Genomic DNA, 21,414 nt, shown 5'->3' with positions numbered 1-21,414 from the left:
TTCAGGGCTGGGAATGTTACTTTTAAAATGTATTTCACTACAGATTGCAAAATACATGTTTTAAAAAGTAATCAGTAATGTATTTCATTAGATTACTCAGGTTTAGTAACTTAATCTAAATATTTTAGAATACTTTGAAATACTTAAGCTATATAACACAAATGAACATATTAACTTAATGTCTTGTTTTTATGTTTTCTCTTTGCATTTTTTAACAAAATCTTCCACAGCATTTCTATGAACAACAACAAGGACAAGAACAAAAAAAAATAAAAATGTAATTTAAAGCTACCAATCAATATAAATTCAATTTGAATACAATGAATGGGATTTCATGCTGCATTCCAACTTCAAAACGAATTCAAACACACCAAACATATAAAAGTAGCCAAAACAACTGGTACAGTTCTCCAAGTTATACAATAGATTTGTTTAATGAATGGACCAAACTTTAAGTGATTACTTCATAATCCTCTCTATGGAGAAGCGATCGCTCAGTCAAAATTGATAGGGCTCGTTTCCCAAAGCAATTACGGTTGCAAGTAATGTCGTTATAGTTCAATGTAATTTAACAACCACAGTTCACTAACGATGCTTTTGAGAAACCTACCCAGATCTATCCAGTTTAATGTGAACCATTCACACTGGTTTCGTCAAACAAAATAAATGATTCATTTAAAAGATTAGGTGCTTTCGACTTGAAGCATGGCTACTGACATCGGTCAACGAGAGTAGCCGCTTTCAGTCGGGGCAGAGTTGAAAACGGAGCCGTCAAGCCGGACACTTTCTGCTCCCGTTAGTGACGCTCACGCAGTGCTTGCATACACTATCACAGATGAAGGGAATAAAATGCAGTATTTGTCAAATACACAGACGTTTCAGAAACGTTTTCATGAACAACAGAAACACTTTTTTTATACTGCTTAATACAGTGCCCTCTGTTCAAGAATAAAGTTCAACATAATCATATACTATTTAAATACTAATAAAGTGGGGGTACATATGCTTTTGTCAGTGTTTTTGATTAACAGGACTCAATATAACATTGCGACTACCGTAAAAAAGCTTTTACTGTTAAAAAAAAACACAGATTTGTGAGCATTATTGGAATTGAAAAGGTTAGAATAAACCCGAAACACATGTGATCATTGTCATACGGTGAATCTGGCCAATCGTGAAACAGCTGTGTTGTCATCAGCGCTCCTGCAGTCGCTCTGGAGAAACTGTGCCGGCTGCTCTCGAAACAGCTCCCTCCACAGATTTTCTATGGGATTAAGGTCTGGAGACTGGCTAGGCCACTCAAGGACCTTAATGTGCTTCTTCTTGAGACACTCCTTTGTTGCCTTGGCCGTGTGTTTTGGGTCATTGTCATGCTGGAATACCCCCCCACCCCTCAAAGCGTAATGTTTCCACCTCCATGTTTGACAGTGGGGATGGTGTTCTTAAGGTCAAAGGCAACATTCCTCTTCCTCCAAACACGGCGAGTTGAGTTGATGCCAAAGAGCTCGATTTTAGTCTCATCCGACCACAACACTTTCACCCAGTTCAGACGGGCCTGTACATGTGTTTTCTTGAGCAGGGGGACCTTGCGGGCGCTTCAGGATTTCAGTTCTTCACATCATAGTGTGTTACCAATCATTTTCTTGGTGAATATGGTCCCAGCTGCCTTGAGATCATTGACAAGATCCCCCCGTGTAGTTCTGGGCTGATTTCTCAGCGTTCTCATGATCATTGAAACTCCACGAAGTGAGATCTTACATGGAGTCCCAGATCGAGGTAGATTGACAGTTATTTTGTTTCTTCCATTTGTGAATAATCACACCAACTGTTGTCACCTTCTCACCAAGCTGCTTGGGGAAGGTCTTGTAGCACATTCCAGCCTTGTGTAGGTCTACAATCTTGTCCCTGACATCCTTGGACAGCTCTTTGGTCTTGGCCATGGTGGAGAGTTTGGAATCTGATTGATTGCTTCTGTGGACAGGTGTCTTTTATCCCTTTAAGAGAGTGCTCCTAATCTCAGCTCGTTACCTTTATAAAAGACACCTGGGAGCCAGAAATGTTGCTGATTGATAAGGGATCAAATCTTATTTTACTCACTAAAATGCAAATCAATTTATACATTTTTTGAAATGCGTTTTCTGGATTTTTTTTTTGTTTGTTGTTGTTATTCTGTCTGTCACTATTCAAATAAACCTACCATTAAAATTATATACTGATAATTTTTGTCAATGGGAAAATGATGTAATGGAAGAGGACTGGACACAACAGGTTAGTAAAAGCAAATGTGTTTATTTTAAGCACAGAGAGTTCAGGTGATGAATCCAAGCAATAATACGGTGAGTAGAAATGTTGTAGAGGAGTTCTTGAGCTTGGATGAGTGGTTGATCTTTGTATCTGATCGTTTCAGGAACTGGAACGGACATGGGAGGAAGCACACACCTCAGTCTTCCGGAGCCTGGGAGAGACGGGAGAACTGGAGACACAGGAGGGACGAGGAGTCACTAGGAGGAACACAGGGGGTTAGTAGAGCAGGTAAGTATTCAATTTAGGTATAGAAAGTCAGAGAGTCCTCAACGTATGAACGAGATCGGACAGTGAAGGTGTCTGAGGTGTGTGCTTATATGCTGCTGGTAATGAGGTGCTTGATTGAAGACAGGTGTTCAGTATTCAGGTGACCGGGATCGTTGTGATTGGGTGGTGATGGAACCTGGCTGATCCGTAACAGTACCCCCTCCTCCACGACCCGCTCCTGAGGGCCGAACACCCCGACGTCGTGGTGGTCTGCCTCTGCTCCGAGGAGCTGGCTGATCCGGATGAGCTGCATGGAATTCAGTCAAAAGAGCAGGGTCTAATATGTCAGTTCTTGGTACCCACGATCGTTCCTCAGGTCCATATCCTTCCCAGTCTACGAGATACTCCAGTTGCCCACCATGACGCCGGGACTGCAGAATCTCCTTCACCTTATAGACCGATCCTTCGTCTAGGATTAAAGGAGGAGGGGGCTCCTCCGCCTGGCCAGGCTCTGTGGGGAGAGGGACAGGTTCATGCTGAGGTTTAAGCAGTGAAACATGGAATGTAGGGTGAATTCTATAGTGTGGAGGGAGTTGGAGCTTGTAGGTGACCGGGTTTACTTGTTCCAGGATGGTGAAGGGGCCAACGAATCTGGGACTTAGCTTCCTACAGGGCAGGCGCAGTCGGATGTCCCGGGTCGACAACCATACCTTCTGGCCTGGATGATAGGTAGGTGTCTCAGCTCTTCTGACATCCGTTGCTGTCTTCTGCCTGTGCACTGCCCGTTGGAGATGGTGGTGGCTGTCATCCCAGACCCTCTCGCTCTCCCGGAACCAGTAGTCAACAGCGGGGACATCAGATGGTTCCCTGGACCAGGGGAACAGTGGAGGCTGGAAGCCGAGCACACACTGGAAGGGAGTGAGACCAGTAGAGTGTTGTTGCAGAGAGTTCTGGGCATACTCGGCCCAGCCCAGGAACTGGTTCCAGGAGTTCTGGTTGCCATGGCAGAAGGTTCATAGGAATCGCCCCACCTCCTGGATCTTCCTCTCCGTTTGTCCATTTGATTCTGGGTGATAACCGGACGAGAGGCTGACACTAGGAGTTGAAAAAAAAGCCTTCCATACCCGAGATATAAACTGGGTTCCCCGGTCAGAGCCGATGTCTTCGGGGATGCCATAATAACGGAAGATGTGGTTGAAGAGTAATTCCACCGTCTCCAGTGCTGTGGGGAGACCATTGAGAGGTAGAAGACGACAGGATTTAGAGAAACGATCAACTATGACTAGGATGCATGTGTTACCTTCCGAGGGTGGCAGATCTGTGACAAAGTCTACTCCTAGGTGTGACCATGGGCTATTCGGGACTGGTAGTGGAAGGAGTTTGCCAGCTGGTAAGTGGCGTGGACTTTTAGACGTAGCACAATCGGGGCATCCTTGCACGAACCTTCTCATGTCCCTTGCCATATTGGGCCACCAGAAGCAGTCTCGTAGCAGCGAGAGGGTGTTGTTGGCCCCTGGGTGGCCAGTACCTCGAGATGAGTGAGCAGAATGAATCAAGGGAGTGCGTTGGGTTCATGGAACATATTGACATCCTGGAGGACAGCCCGGCGGATTATTGGGAGCAGGATCAGCGGTGGCTGGAGGGGAGTTCCATTCGACTCCAGTCTACTTTTATTTGTATACACTCATAATAACAACTAAACTTTGTGCTTTTGAAGAATAAAGAAAACAAACAGGGTGCGCTCTCTGTCTTCTTCGTCTCCGTGAACTGCTTTTAGAAACATGTCACTAAAATGTAACTCAGCAAATACTCAGGACATGGGAGTTATAGCTATAGAAAGCTTGAAGTGTCTACTTTTAAATGAAACAAGTCTTATCGAAAACAAACATTCTGTGATGAAGTAATCCGTATGAATCCAACACGATGTTCAGTCTTTCTCGTCTAACTCATTATCTCTAATGCGATCCCTCCCCCTCGCGGCTCGCGCCATTCATATGTAAATAACCACGTGGGACATGCGCACGTGCAAACGCCCAACACAAACAAAGAGCGAGGAGATCCTCATCGCGGCTACTGTTTGTTTCTGGAAGAAGACGCACTGAGTAAAGACAGGATTTCCCTCGAAAGGAGAACACGACTTCATACAGTAGAGGAGATCAATCTGATGAGTAAGTAATGTTTATTTTTTGCATTAGTTACCGTGTTGTGACATAAACTTGAACACATTTACTAGCAGTTAGTTGGGTTTTTCCCAAACTACAACATGATGAATGCTATGAGTCTAAGAATGTTTAGAACATGTTTATTGTTAATAGCCTAGCCTACTCTGTTCAAAAATAGGTTCTAATAACATGCTAAACAATAATGATTAGTTTCTCAGATATAAAATGTATTTTCTTTATATATATATATAAAGAAATATAAAGGTTGTTTGTATTTTATTGAATCTGCACCACAGATGAATCCTGATGACTTTCTTCAAACTGTTTTCCTCTGAGAGCACTGTACCAACATCAGATGTTCAACTACACTGATATTCTATGGTAAAAAAAAAATAAATAAATAAAAATCCTTGACTACTGATTATGTTTTTTTCTTCTTGAATCCATGGAAAGAAGCAGAAACACTTAAATAAAACACATACATATCAGGTATGATTTACTTGTTTCACTTGGACAGCATCTGTTGCAGGAATGACACACTACCAGTCCAAACTTTTTGAACATTAAGATTTGTAATGTTTTTGTAAAGAATTATCTTTTGCTCACCAAGCCTTTATGTCCAAAATACATAAAGTTGTATTTGCTAAAGCAGTAATATTGTGAATTTTTTTTTACTATTTAAAATAATTGCTTTCTATTTGAATATATTTTAAAATGTAATTTATTCCTGTGATCAAAGCTACATTTTCAGCATCATTACTACTCCAAGTGTAACAATATACACTATAGCATTCAAAAGCTTGGAGTCAGTATATATAGAAATTAAAACTTTTATTTAGCACACAAGTGATGATAAAGACATTTATCATGTTACAAACAATGCTGTTCTTCTGAACTTTCTATTCATCAAAAAAACCTGCAAAACCTCAGCTCTTTTCAAAATAATTAAAATAACTGTTTTTGAGCAGCAAATCAGAATATTAGAATGATTTTTGAAGTATCATGTGACTGGAGTAATGATGCTAAAAAGTCAGCTTTGATTATTCCTAATAAACTGTTTAACTGCACTTGCAAGTGAATCTCAAGTTATTTTGTGTGATAGCTAAATATATTCTTAATAAACTACTAACAAAAAAATATATACATTTATTTTGTCCTCATATTCTTTCTTGTAACTCTTCCCTCTCAGTCACATACCTGCCTGAATGGCTCATTATGAAGCCAATTATGCAGCTCATTATGCAGGCCTTTCCCAGTCAACAATTTGATCTCACAATGATGTCACTATGAGCTCACAGTATTCTCATGGTGTGGTCACAATGTGTGTGTCACAGTGAACTAAAAGTGTAACCACACAGCGCTCTCACTGTGTGCTCATACTATGTTCACAACATGAGGTCACTGCACACGCACAGTGAGCTCATACTGTGGTCAAAATATGAGGCCACAGCACACTCACTGTGCGCTCATACTGTGGTCACTGTGTGCTCATACTGTGCTCAATGTGAGCTCACTGCACACTCACTGTGCGCTCATACTGTGGTCACTGTGTGCTCATACTGTGCTCAATGTGAGCTCACTGCACACTCACTGTGCGCTCATACTGTGGTCACTGTGTGCTCATACTGTGCTCAATATGAGGTCACTGCACACTCACTGTGCGCTCATACTGTGGTCACTGTGAGGTCACTGCACACTCACTGTGCGCTCATACTGTGGTCACTGTGTGCTCATACTGTGGTCACTGTGAGGTCACTGCACACTCACTGTGCGCTCATACTGTGGTCACTGTGTGCTCATACTGTGGTCACTGTGAGGTCACTGAACACTCACTGTGCGCTCATACTGTGGTCACTGTGCGCTCATACTGTCGTCACTGTGTGTTCATTCTGTGATCAATTTTTTCCTCACACGGTGAGGATCACAGTATGAGGATTGTGTGATGTCACTGTGATCATCGCGTGATCTCACGTGTTGACTGGGTTGTCTTCTCAGGTGTGAATGTGAAGGTTGACGCCCTCTCGCACAGACCCTTTTTACTCAAAAAGTGACTTAGAATCTTTAAATCAATATATTGTTTTCTGTGAGCAAAAGTCTTCTATGTGTTTTATGGCCTTATTTCAGTGACTTCAAAATTTTAGTTTTTTACTAACCACGCATAAAAGTTTATTTCTCAAAAACAAAATCATGTACATAAATGCTGCTAACATTTTAGCCTTTTATATGTTTATAAGCAACTGAAAAAAAGCACAAATGTAAGGGCATGTCAAAACTTCGCCAGGCCCCCAAAACACCCTCAAACCCCAGGGGGTTAAGGGAGTCCACGAGCCCCTGAAATGGATCGGGATCACTCATCTGTGCCGTTTGTATTCGTCCGATCTTCTGTAACAGAAGAGGACTGGACACAACAGGTTAGTAAAAGTAAAGGGGTTTATTTTAAGCACAGAGAGTTCGGGTGATGAATCCAGGCAATAATACGGTGAGTAGTAATGTTGTAGAGAATTTCTTGAGCTTGGAAGAGTGGTTGATCTTTGTATCTGATCGTTTAAGGAACTGAAACAGACATGGGAGGAAGCACACACCTCAGTCTTCCGGAACCTGGGAGAACTGGAGGGGCACAGGGGATAAGTAGAGCAGGTAAGTATTCAATGTAGGTATAGCAAGTCCTCAACATATGAACGAGATCAGACAGTGAAAGTGTCTGAGGTGTGTGCTTATATGCTGCTGGTAATGAGGTGCTTGATTGAAGACAGGTGTTCAGTATTCAGGTGACAGGGATTGTTGTGATTGGGTGGTGAACCTGGCTGATCCGTAACAATATATATATATATTTATATACTGTATATATATATATATATATATATAGCTAAATTTATTTCTAAAACATCCTTAAATAACTAACTGCAATTACTACTTTTGCAAAACAACTTGACGGCAGTTTAACTGTAGTTTGACCCTACTTTCAAGTTACTGTATGAATGGCAAGCTACAGTTTTAAAGTACCTTCCACGATACTGCACAGTACTGCTTCCAGATAATTTAATGTTTAATGATTTTTTCATTTAATGAAAAATGTTTTTTGGGGCAAGACAGGCTTATTTTATTGAGCCTTTTGTGAAAAGACTAAGATAACAGGATCTTCCAGAGGATTTCGGAGAATCTTTAAGTAGCTCAGGACCTTCCTCCTCGAACCGTATTTGGGATTAATCCCCCCAAAAAACACAGATCAAATAAAGACTTTCAAACTGTCTGATATTTTCCATTTCTTTGGTGGTCTGCTTGTGTGTGTTTATATGAAATAAAGTTTGTGTAGACTGCAGGGGGGGTATACATTGCACTTAGCCCTCTGTTTCAATACAGTGGATTAGACAGAGCAGAATCTCTTTGATGTTCCAGACTCTCTTTCTACAGCATTTAAAATACAGCTTTCTGTATAGTGATTGTGTTGTTTTGTGTATGTTTTATCCACATCAGTTTGTTCTCCACACACTAATGAAGCACACCTACCCCCATTAACCTCCCAGGAAAATCAAAACACATTGCTCCTCATGACAGCTGATATGACAGTGTGTATACATGCTGAGATAAGTGTCTGGCCTGGTACCGTAGGTGTTCCATTTAAAAATACCCATAAAACACAAGGCGAGCTAATGGGCAGAAGGGGCGTAATGCACCCTGATGATATTAACCCTGGACAGCGAGAGAAAATGATGACTTTACAACACGCCCGCAGGTAATTATCATTTCATCAGATGGAACACTTTCATTCATCTCCATAATTAAAAAAAAAGATTATCCAAATGATGCAGAATTATTAATTAGTGATAACTTTGCATAATGATGGTGGCGATGTTTTGGGTGGGCATCTGCTGATATTTCTAATAAGACAATTAAATGGGAAAATTGCCAGATGATAACAAATAACAAACAGACTGTAATGAAAGATAATCAACAGAAGGAGGTTTTGCTGTCATGGCCTCTGCTTCACTGAGTTGCTGTTGATTATGCATTCACGTGTAGTGTATTGTAATATGCAAGCCAAAATGTTAACAGTTTTCATTGTGGCTGGAGAATGTGTTAACCACTAGGAATCAGCTTCATTCAATTTATTCATATCAAGTTATTCATTCAATTTAGTAATTTTAAGGTAAAGCCTATCATTTTGCAAAATGATTGCAAAAATTGTTTTGAATCATATTTCCTAAACTCTGCTAAACTGCAAAAACTGTTTTTATAGGGCCACAGTGCTAAAAGTTTTCAGGGAAATCAACCTATGAATGGCTTACCTGCAAAAGACTAGTTGCATATTAAATATAACAACATTGTTTTTTTGTGTGTCTTGACTGACATAATGCATTTGAATGTTTGGGACTGAATGCATACAGCCTTGTAGTGTACTTCAAACTTTGATAGTGTATTAAGGGGGATACTTCAAGACAGCATTATCGAAATAAAAGGCCAGTAAAGTGTACTTAAAGAGAATATGCTTCCATTACTGTTTCATAACATACTAAAGTACACTTTTAAAAAGTGCACTTAAACTTTAAATTAAAACTTTTTCTTTAAAAGTACATTTTAAATCATTGCTTTAATAATATTTCATTATGCTTTAAAGTACACTTATTTTTTTATGTAATAGCTAACATAAGTTCTATAACTGGGTCCCTGGTGCATCTACCAACCCAGAAAACGTGAAAAGGCATCTAACAACCTAGTAAATATTTTTTGGTAAGCCTTTCTCTGCAAGCTTGTAAAAAACCAAAAAACAAGCCACTCAGATTTTGCTCCCCCGTGACATAGAAAGGGGATCTTATTATAATATTACATCCTTAATTGGCACGTTTCCACCCACAGCACCGCCATTCTGTTTTCACGAGCGACAAAGGTGTACCAGTTCTAACACCATGGCGAAAGTTTGAACAAAGCATGCTAACTGTTCTGTCATTGGCTGCACTGACAAGCTCAGAACACTATTTAGAGTCCCAGCCTCAGAGGAGACAAGAGAACAGTAGATTTATTGATTTATTTACGTTATGTTATGCTGCTGCCAGACAGATCTAAGAGCAGATCTAAGAGCTGTTTACCTTCACAGACATAACCGACTGTTTTTGCAACTTGTGTGTATTTGACAGTTTAGGCGCAATAAGACATGAAAGAGAACTTTTCTGAAACGCTTTTTGAGCACATACTTTGGATGTGTGTGCTCAGAAAGCTGTATATCAGAAGCTTAACTAATATGGTTTAAAACGCATGATTTGGTTTATAAATATGACCTCTGGTCATAAAGCTCTTTTTAATAGATGCCGAGGCTTTTTAAGTTGGGTAGAATCTGTGATCTCTGACCCAGTTTGTTTACTGGCTTACATGGCTGCAATACACAGTGTTTTCCACCAACTGGCAACCCAGGGTGTCAAAATACTATTTGGTAAATTGGCAGTGGGCAGAGACACACAGACCAAAACAAAAACACAGACATTCTGACAAGGAACGCACATTTCAGAGTAGAATACATGGCTGTACGTGTTCGGAGAAACATGTTAACTTAGAATGTTTCCTCATATCAAAAAATTATGTGTAGTACCTTTAAATTAAGGCAGCGGCTATTTGCACTAAGAGTAAATAGCGATAGATGCTATTTACACTAAGTGCAAATAGCTATAGATTATATTTACACTATGTTAAAATAGTAAGATACTACTTATTGCATAGAGTGGCAATTATCTGCACCTCAGTATTGTAGTACACTATAAAACAGTAAGCAATAATAACTTATTGAGTGTAAATTATAGACGCTTGTTTAACATCAGTTTCAGTCGCGTAGATGGTAATGCACATGATTTTTGACACGATCGACCCGAGTTCGAACCCGCCTTTTACAGAACTTTTTTTCTCCCTTTTCAAATCTCATATCGCATTGGGAAGGCATTTATTTTCAATAAAAATAGTAAAAAAGTTGAAAATAAAGTATCGGGTAGGGTTAGGGTAGGTGTAGGGAGGGCTTTATTGTCCCAATAATGTGGCATCCATTTAATAATTTGAATTAAAACTTTTTTCAGTGTTGACTATCCCAATCACACGCTGGTGGGCGGAGTTGGTGTAAATAGCCTCTGCCAACAAGGCGGGATTTTTGCACTTAGTGTAAATAGACACTCCGTTAAAGGAATCGTTAAAAAAATAAATAAAATAAAAAATTGTTTGTAATCTTTAGTCAAAAGCTGAATTTGCTTTCCCTCTGGAATGGCGTTCCTTCTCTGATGATGTCAGTTTGACAGCTTGAGCAGAACATCCTTAACCCTACCTTCCAACCGTCAGGCCACTGGAGCTAGAGATGTCGAAGAGGTGCGCTAAAATCAAGGCCCGCTGTTTTATTTTATTTTTTCTCTCTCATTCGATATTCTGTTAATATACAGTAGAATACTAAGGTAAAGTTGGTCATGACTTCTGGTTCATGCAGACTTTAAGCCCTACTTAAGTAGGTCAAAGAAATAATTCTAAATGTCAGCTAATCACATAAACCATTGTCATTTAATTGAAATTAACATGCAAGCATGCAGGAGACCACACAGTTGATTTCAGTAATCATGTTTATAAGCTAGCATTTGATATAATAATAAGTACAAATACTTACAACATGTTTTGGGTCGAAATAGCCATCCTTTTCTTGGTTTATCTGCCATCTTGTATTTATATTTTTGCTGAGCTTAATGCATTCTCATTGCCTCATCTGGTAAAGTTATATGTCACATTTGAATTTAGCCAAGCTTGGTATGTTATGAAGCCATATTATTGCTGCCTGTGACGACCCATACATTATGTGAGTCATCCCTGGGTTGAATTGTGTGATTGCTCAGACTGGGCATCTCCTTGCCTGCTGGTTGCAAAGTCTGATCGTTCGGTAAGATTTTGCACAGACTTCCGTAAACTTAATAGTGTGACAAAGCCTGACTGTTTCCCACTTCTGCGAGTGGATGATTGCATTGACCAGGTTGGTTCTGCCAAATTTGTAACCAAGCTTCACATGCTGAGATGGTATTGGCAGGTGCCTCTGAGTCAAAGAGCTCAGGAAATTTCCTCATTTGTTATTCCTTCAGGCCTCTATTCGTACCGGGTTATACGTTTTGGGCTAAGAAATGCACCTGCCACCTTTCATCGGTCGATGAACATAGTAGTTTCAGGCCTTGAGGGATGTGCGGTGTATTTAGATGACCTTGTAGTGTTCAGTGATAGTTGGGATTCACATTTAAAACGCTTGTGTGCTTTCTTGAGGTGTTTGTCAGAGGCCAAATTGACCGTGAACCTGGCAAAATGTAACTTTGCTCAGGCTACTATAACTTATCTTGGCAAAGTGGTGGGGAACAGAGGTACGGCCTTTAAGTGCCAAAATTCAGGCTATTTGTGACTATCCTGTTCCTACTACAAAAAAAGGATCTTATGCGTTTTTTTAGAATTAGTAGGTTACTATCGTTCCTTCTGCTGTAATTTCTCTTCAGTCGTCGCACCACTTACTAATCTTTTAAAGGTCAAGGCAAAATTTGTTTGGTCGTCAAATTGTGCACTGCCTTTTGAAAATGTTAAATCTTTATTGTGTTCTTCTGCTGTCCTTGCTGCCCCTTGTTTTGATCGGCCTTTTTCGTTACAGGTGGATGCAAGCCAAGGGGCTGTCCTCCAACAAGGACGAAGAGGAAGACATGGTCCGCCCTGTCAGTTTCTTCTCTCGCAAGTTTAACTTATATCAACTGAATTATTCTGTGATAGAAAAGGAAGCTTTGGCTTTGATTTGGGCGTTACAACATTTTGATGTTTATGTTGGTTTGGGTCAACCCGTTGTTGTCTACACGGACCACAACCCGTTGACATTTCTGAATTATTTTCATTGCCCGAATCAAAGGCTGATCCATTGGTCTTTGTTTTTACAGGCTTACTCCCTTGATATTCGACATGTCAGAGGATCTGAAAATATTGTCGCTGATGCACTGTCACGTGCTCCTCTGGGTAATTGAAGTGCAGTTAAATATATATATATTTTTTTTTGTTTTGTTTTGTTTATTACAGGGATTCTTGACAGACCCCTGTTTTAATGGGTGGAGTGTGACGACCCATGCGTTATGTGCGTCATCCCTGGGTTGAATTGTGTGATTGCTCCGCCTTCCAACTGATTGTTCTCTGATGTGTTCATTGAGGACACCTGGTTTTGTTTGTTTTACTTTATACATCCAACATTACTACAGTCCATTACATTTTCATGAATTCACTTAACTTTACACCACTGATTCCTGAGTGTTTCATGTTACATCGTGGTTTTTTTTTTTTCTGCATAGTTCTATTTTGTTAATGAATTTCGTATATTATTTGCACCCCATTCGTGTATTTCGTGTATTATTTGTCCCCATTTTTATTACGTCCTTCTTGAGCCATGGGGTGTAACACTGCTTAAATGTTGGAACTGCCTTTGCTTCGAAGGCAGACTTGTGATGCCTTAAATGCTGTCTGGTGGCAGTTCACTGGGTTTTAGTCTGGACTTTTTTTAACAGACGCCCCTGTTTGTGTTTTCCTTTTCTTACAGTTCCTCACTGCTACAGTCAGTTTCCTCTGCTGGCAGCCTCAGTGCTCAGACAGCAGCGACTCTGCGTTTGACCTTGAGGTTCATGGCTGAGCTAGCATGGTGGAGGCAGGTTTGCCTTTTTCAGCTTCTCTTTCTGCTCAAATATACACTGTTAACTTGGAGACAGAGACTCACTCTGAAAAACACATGCTCTTGGTCTTTTTTATTAATAATATTTGTGGTATCAAGTTGCATGTCAGGAGGTGAGAGGATTAGGTTGTTGAGTTTTATGCTAGTTTCCCCTTTTTTCCCTTTAGGCAGCATGTTTGTAACTCAAAACTGAGCATATACCGTGTTAATGAAAGCTTCTTGCCCCTGCTCATAGCAAAATATCTGATAACGTCTTAGTGTCAGGAGAATTCATCAGGTGAACTCTCCGATTCTCATTTCTAATGCTTCCCAATCATTCTAAGCCATGAGCCTGCAATTAGATTAAAATATTAAGAATATAAAAAGTCAAGTTAGATATTTCTGTGAGACATGGACAAACAAATTCCCTCCAGGACTTGGGTCATTTTCCCACTTCTAGAAAACATTTTAATATTGTATGTCACCAGCTAGCTAGCATCACAATGATTGATGGTGCAAATAATGTCATGAGGCTCAAGGAAGTTAACTTTGAGACTGAAGTGAGATGCAGTCGCTCATGGAGACAAATATACCTGCAGCATCCTTAGCAGTGCTGTTTCTGTCACAGTGAAGCATGCAGTCCTTATCTTCTTGCTAATTGGTTATGTTTGACATGGATTTATTCTGCTCCCCTTATTTGATGGGATTAGTTCACTACCCTCCAGCGCGTTTACACATTCTCAAATGTTCCCTCACATTTCTCTACATTGCTTTTTTATTTACCACAAGTGAGTCTGCTAGTTACTAAGTCGATATCTAGCATTGAATTTACACAGTTGTCCTTTAAATAAGGTTGGAAATTATGGTTGGACATTAAACAGAATTAATTAAACTAGGTGACAAATTTTCCAAGCCAGTATTACTGTTGAACAAACTGCATTTTATATAATAGTAGTTGTAATAATAATGATAAGAATTATTATTATTATTATTATTGTATTAATAGTTAAATTACTAAAAGTACCTTAGATATTTTACAACAACAACAATAATGTCAATTGTCAACAACAATAATGTCAATAATAATAATAATATTTTTCTTTTTAACATGGAGTATTAGATTATGATTAGTAGTAAAAGTAGTATGTTACAATATCATTTTTGAAAGATAAAGGTCAAAAAAGAGTGTACTGGGAAAGAAAAAAAAAGATTATTTTATTGATTGATTTACTGATTGATTGCAAGTTCACTTTTAGGTTTACTGAAAATTGTTTACTGATTTCTTGTAAATGTGGATAATGTATAAATTTGAGATGTTAAATGTTTATCATATCACAGTACAAACATCAGTTGAGATATTTGTCAAAAAAACAATCACGATATTATTGTTTGTTCCAAGTCGTGTGCAGCCCATTCTCAACCCAGGAACCAAATCACAGAGCATTACAAGACCGTAGACGTGTGTTAGAAATGTCAAGGCACTAACCAACCAGAACATGATGTATATCACAGCCTCATTCTCTCAGAATGCCCAAAGTCTGCTCTCCTGCTTTGGAGAGTAAACTGAATCAGAGAAAAAATGTCATAGAGTATCTGCCCTGCTCACCGAAGACTAAAGCGAGCAAGAACTTGTCCCCCTGCAGTCTCTGGGCATTTCAGTGCAGGGTCTTCACCTAATACAATGTGGCAAGGTCTGGCTACACTTTGGTCCACTTTACATGGCCACCGGCCAGCTATCTCTAGATATATGGAGGTGATTTCAAATACCACTGAGTGTTTTTTTTTTTTTTGTACCAAAGCCCCCTGTGGAGCTACAGAATAATGCTGTAATATAGAATGTAGAGTCCCAGGGCAAACACAAAGCGACGGGACCTTGATTTGTTGTTCTAGTCTTGTTGAGGCTTTCAGCCTTGATCTGTCTCAGAGTTTTATCAGTAACAAAAGCTCTTTGTTTACAGCAAGGGCCCAGGGACAAACTTCACTGGCATCGAGATTGCTTTCCAGACTCGTATTTTGCGCCTCTAGCATAGCCTAAATCTCACTTCTTCCTGTTTGGTGAGGAAGCAATGAGCCTCAGTTAAAACTATTGTCTTGCTAGTCACCACAGGACAAGAGTTTGGTCTTCCTAGCTTTTTTTTTTTTTTTTTTTTTTACTGGCTGGATTCCGTGAAAAGGGTTGATTGACTTCTTGGCTTCAGTTACCATCCTACATACATTTAGCTCCTCTATCCAAACACTAGGTCTATAAAATGCACAGTTGTCAAGGAAACCATCTGAAGCAGTGAAGCCAAGCCGCAAGTATCATTGTATACAGACCAGACCACAATGCTAGGGAATCTAAAGTGAGGCTTAGAATAAATAGTGTCATTGTAATGCTCAAGATGCAGTGATTCTATCTGAATACTAATATCTTCAATGTATGCTTGTTTACAGAGAGCTCAGTGAAGGGCTTCAAATCTAATCAAATTAAACAGCTAAGAAATTGTTATCCCCTGAATGAAAGGTACGTAACATTTCTTCCTAAGCTCAGATTCAGATCACATTTGAGCACCAAATCCCATTTTAAGCCACTCAGTGAGCTGAGATGAGTTTAATTTAGTTTGAACTCAACATCTCTACCGACGTACCCTGCATGCTGATTAAGGCGTCCACCATGACACCGGGGGCACAGGAAGATTTAGTTTAACACTGAAACATGTTATTGTGCATGCTGCCAAATGACTAAGCAGTAAAACACAAGGTTTTAACTCAGCTGAGGTTGTAATGGGAGCACCTGGGTGGTCGGTCTACGGGATTCTGAAATGTCTATGCATAAGCGGTGTATCACATTATGCGCCACTACATGCGTGAGTGCCTTCAGGGGGTATGACCTGCATACATGAGTGGTATTAGCATGAATGCTCATCTCTAGCCTTCTTCTCTATTGGGGCTGTTAAATTATTGTGATTAATTATACAAAAAATGCAATGTAAATTCCTTACCTGGATTGTTCTTCATCGTCAGGCACTTTAATATCCCAGGGTTTGGTTTCTTTCTTTCTTTAGTAATACAGTAACTTTTTTTTTTAATCATTTATTTTATATATGTGAAGATCGCATTAAAATAGTATTTTTCCATGTTGTCATCACTTTTTTAAATGACTGTTATGTATAGATTTATAGATTATTTATTTTTAATCTTATTTATGATTATGGGGGCAGATTATCGATTAATAAAGACATGCAATTTCTTGCACAGTATTCTGTTATGACCTCACAACACTTTTACCATAGTGCATAATTTGTAAGATAATACAGTTTGAGGTTTGAATCTCATAAGCAGCTCCACTAAAATTGCTCAGAATCTTACCTGGTACAGCATTGCACTTGTGATGTGGAACGCCAGACCTTGCCACATTGTATTAGGTGAAGACCCTGCACCGACATGCCCAGAGACTGCAGGGGGACAAGTTCTTGCTCACTTTAGTCTTTGGTGAGCAGGGCAGATACTCTATGACATTTTTTCTCAGATTCAGTTTACTCTCCAAAGCAGAAGAGCAGACTTTGGGCATTCTGAGAGAATGAGGCTGTAATATACATCATGTTCTGGTTGGTTAGTGCCTTGACATTTCTAACACACGTCTACGGTCTTGTAATGCTCTGTGATTTGGTTCCTGGGTTGAGAATGGGCTGCACACAACTTGGAACAAACAATAATATCGTGATTGTTTTTTTGACAAATATCTCAACTGATGTTTGTACTGTGATATGATAAACATTTAACATCTCAAATTTGTGCTGCCAAGATTTCAAGGATTAAAGAACAAAAACACACACTGATAATGCATCCAAAGTCATGCTTTGCCTACATTCTGCTGTCTGTAGAAAATAGTTACTCCGTATCCACATTTACAAGAAATCAGACCTTTTTCAGTAAACCTAAAAGTGAACTTGCAATCAATCAGTAAATCAATCAGTAAAATAATCTTTTTTTTTCTTTCCCAGTACACTCTTTTATGACCTTTATCTTTCAAAAATGATATTGTAACATACTACTTTTACTACTAATCATAATCTAATACTCCATGTTAAAAAGAAAAACATTATTATTATTATTATTGTTGTTGTTGTAAAATATCTAAGGTACTTTTAGTAATTTAACTATTAATACAATAATAATAATAATAATAATAATAATAATACTTATCATCATTATTATTACAACTACTATTATATAAAATGCAGTTTGTTCAACAGTAATACTGGCTTGGAAAATTTGTCACCTAGTTTAATTAATTCTGTTTAATGTCCAACCATAATGTCCAACCTTATTTAAAGGACAACTGTGTAAATTCAATGCTAGATATCGACTTAGTAACTAGCAGACTCACTTGTGGTAAATAAAAAAGCAATGTAGAGAAATGTGAGGGAACGTTTGAGAATGTGTAAACGCGCTGGAGGGTTACAACGTTAAGTAAAGAGATCAAAATGAAGGGAAAAAATGAATATAAACGAATATCAAAATATAACCAATAATAATAGTGGGATGTGGGATGGTTAAAAATGTTTTCGTGTGGGCCTATTTTATTTTATGCACTTTATGTAATATTTCATGATACACTTAATTTGAATGCTGACTATGGCACATAATACAGTCCGGTAGCCATGGTAATAATTTAATAATGTAATTTCTATAATAATTAGGTTACACTTTATATTAGGTGGCCTTATAACTACTATGCACTTGCATCAAAAAATAAGTACAGTGTACAGTACTTATTGTGGTCATATTGTATTGCAAAACACTTTTGCTGCTATTGAGGTGGGATATGGGTAAGGTTAGGGACAGGTTGGGTCCAGTGATCAGAGCTACACTAGATGGGACAGACATCCAACAGAAGCCCTACACACAGAATTCTGCAAAATGATTCTAAAATTACAAATAAAAACACCCAATAATGCATGCAGGGCAGAATTAGGCCGATTCCCATTGATTACAAATATACAAAAAATATCCCTCAAATTCTGGATGCATCTTAAATCAAATTCCACAGAATTGCTACATTTTAAAGCACTACAAACCCTAGAACTGAACACCGAAAAGAGTCCAATCAGTCAGCTGGTTCTGAGACTTACTAACCTGACTAACTCTACTAACACTAACCAGTCTCAGACCAGCATTGCTTCTTACCCAAACATCAAAATAAATCAAATTATCAAACAATCTAAAAATACATATCTGGAACATTGGGATCAAGAGACTAAAACACAAAGTAAATTACAACTATATCAGACCATAAAATCTAATTATGAATTGGAAGATTATCTCCAGAGTGTCAATGACACAACGCAGAGACAGATCCTGACCAAGTACAGGCTCAGTGAGCACAGACTAGCCATCGAGACCGGCAGACACAGAAAGAGCTGGTTACCCAGAGAGCAAAGGGTGTGTGCTCACTGTGAGACAGGAGAGATCGAGACAGAGACGCGCTTCCTCCTTCACTGTCATAAATACATATCCATAAGAAACCTTTACTTCAACAAACTCACCAACTTAATAAAGAACTTTACAGCCATTAGTGAAACAGAACAAATAAAGATAATACTAGGAGAGGGACAGACAGCAGCACTGGCTGCGAGATATGTGTGGACATGCCACAGCCTGAGAGACAGCAGGTGAAAGTACATAATGTGTGTAATATGTGTATTATGTCTGACCTCAGTGTGTTTCCCTACTGTCTTCCACAGTGACCCTCAGCCTGTGTTTATATGTTAAACACTGTGGTATGAAATGTTCACATAATAAGTTCTTATTTGTTACACTGTTTATTTAAGTTTATATTGTTATAAGGTTTTTATTGTATTATTTTTATCTTTTCATTTTTATTCTATTTCTCCACATATATTTCAAGCTTTGGCAATATTGTATTTTTTACAGTCATGCCAATAAAGCAAAATTGAATTGAATTGAATTTACAGGTTTGGTGGTATGGGTAGGTTTAAGGGTGGTTAAGGTGTAAGGTATCGGTCAACAGTGTAATTATAAATGTAATTACAGAAATTAATTACAGATGCAATTACATGTAGACATTTTTAAAAATATAAGTATAATATGAAAACATGGATGTACACAATAAGTGCATTGTACCAAATTATTAATTACATTGTAAGTACACAGTAGTTAAGGCCACCTAATATAAAGTGGGACCAATAATTAATATAATAATTTCTTAATTCTAAATAAAATATTAATGAATCCATCTCTGATAATCCCAGGTTGCTATGGTCATGTAGGTTTGTTTACGCATTGAACTCGTGGCCACGAGAAAAATATGTTATTCACTCAACATCTTGTGACCACGACATAATATCATGTTCCCACGAGTTATGATGTCGCGGCCACGACAAAACTAAGTGAACCGACCATGTCACCTCGCGGGCACCGTAGTGTGTGTGGGGGGTGTGGCTGTGTGGCTGTGTGTATATTAGTGGACAAATTAGGCCAAAGCAGTGAGAGTTGAAAAGTGTGTTTATAGAGACCTATTTTCTAGAGTCCACAGGGCCAAAAGTGCCAGTAGTTGGAGGAAAAAAATTAATAAAATCGGGCAATACTAGCAATTCAAGCATGATGTACAGCCTTTAGTCTTAAAAATGCTCTGTTCTTTTTAATTTTAACTTTTAAATGAAACTTTAATTGATTGGCAGCCTGAACATTTAGACATTTCAGTACTCAAATATAGAAATAAGGATGAGCTGCAATTATGACAAAATATGTACTGTCTTCACTTCTCTTTCAATGAGTCTTCTAAGGATAATACTGGTTGTGGGTTATCTTGGTTATCTGATTATAGAGTGTGAATATGGAACTTTCTCTCATAGATCATCTCTAAAAAATATTATCCATTGGGCTGACACTAGAATGAGAGAGAGAGATATAGCACTCTGAAAGCGTGTTGCACCTTGTCACAACTACTGTTTATATTGGTCTGCAGAAGAGTGAACATGATTTGATGCAGGTTCTGTGTCTATTTATGTGTAAGAATACAATGCAAAGCTGGGTCATTGCGAAAACCATCTCAACGCATCAGTAATGAGCAGTGGACTATCACAGAATTACCATTTTTCTCTTATTAGCCCCATATATATTTTTTTAAATAAATACATCTCTAGGGGCAGTTCAGTGCTGTCAATGTAAGTTGTGCCTCCCCTTCCTACTGCAAAAGCCACAATAATACACTGTAATATCCTTGCAACAGACCATATAATAGAAAGTTTGGCCAGAAGTAAGTTTGAAAGTGACATCACATGGTTATAACTGTCATCTGAAACATGAGCCTTCTTGAAATGCATTTCCAGTATTTATGAGCCGGAATGAGCCCTCCATACACAAAACGCCCACTGCAATACTTCCTCCCACCTTAATGCACTTGTTCTTCAAATGAATTATTGATCGGTCTGTTACGCTCCATTCGTCTTTCCACTCGTCTCTATGTACATACATCGGTATCAACCGCACAGCTGTTGTACACTTTGTTGCAATGGTCACCATTCAAGCACCTTTATTTAAAAGCAGTGAGTCAGCACTTGAGGTGTAATTAAGGAATGCATTAAACAGCAAAGAACACCTTTGTGCTAAATGAGATTGTGAACCTGTGGTGCTATAAAGACTAAAAAAAGCACCATAAAAATGTATAATTATCATGACCTGGGTGATATATATGATTTTCTGAAGTCATACAATAACTTTGCATGAGGAATACCAAAATGTGTTGCCCAAATTATGGAAGTCAACGCAACCCAAAATTCTCAAGCTCCAAAAAGGACACAAATGTGGTGTGAAATTACCAAGTCATTAGAAATCACAATTACTTTGTACAATTAAAATATCTAAATTTAAGCAATTATTCGCCCTTAAATCAAATCCAAACATTAATCAACACATACAAAACTACTAAAAATATGTAAAAGATTTATAGAAAATCTCTCAAATATTATTACTGCATGCAGATTTTCAAACTTGGTACACCAAGATGCAATGTGCCAGAATGTTTTGTGCTCCATGGAAGAAAAAAATATCATACTGGGATAGTTT

Source organism: Onychostoma macrolepis, chromosome 24 (assembly GCF_012432095.1).
Source record: "Onychostoma macrolepis isolate SWU-2019 chromosome 24, ASM1243209v1, whole genome shotgun sequence".
NCBI lineage: Eukaryota > Metazoa > Chordata > Actinopteri > Cypriniformes > Cyprinidae > Onychostoma > Onychostoma macrolepis.
This window is presented reverse-complemented; position numbering follows the sequence as displayed.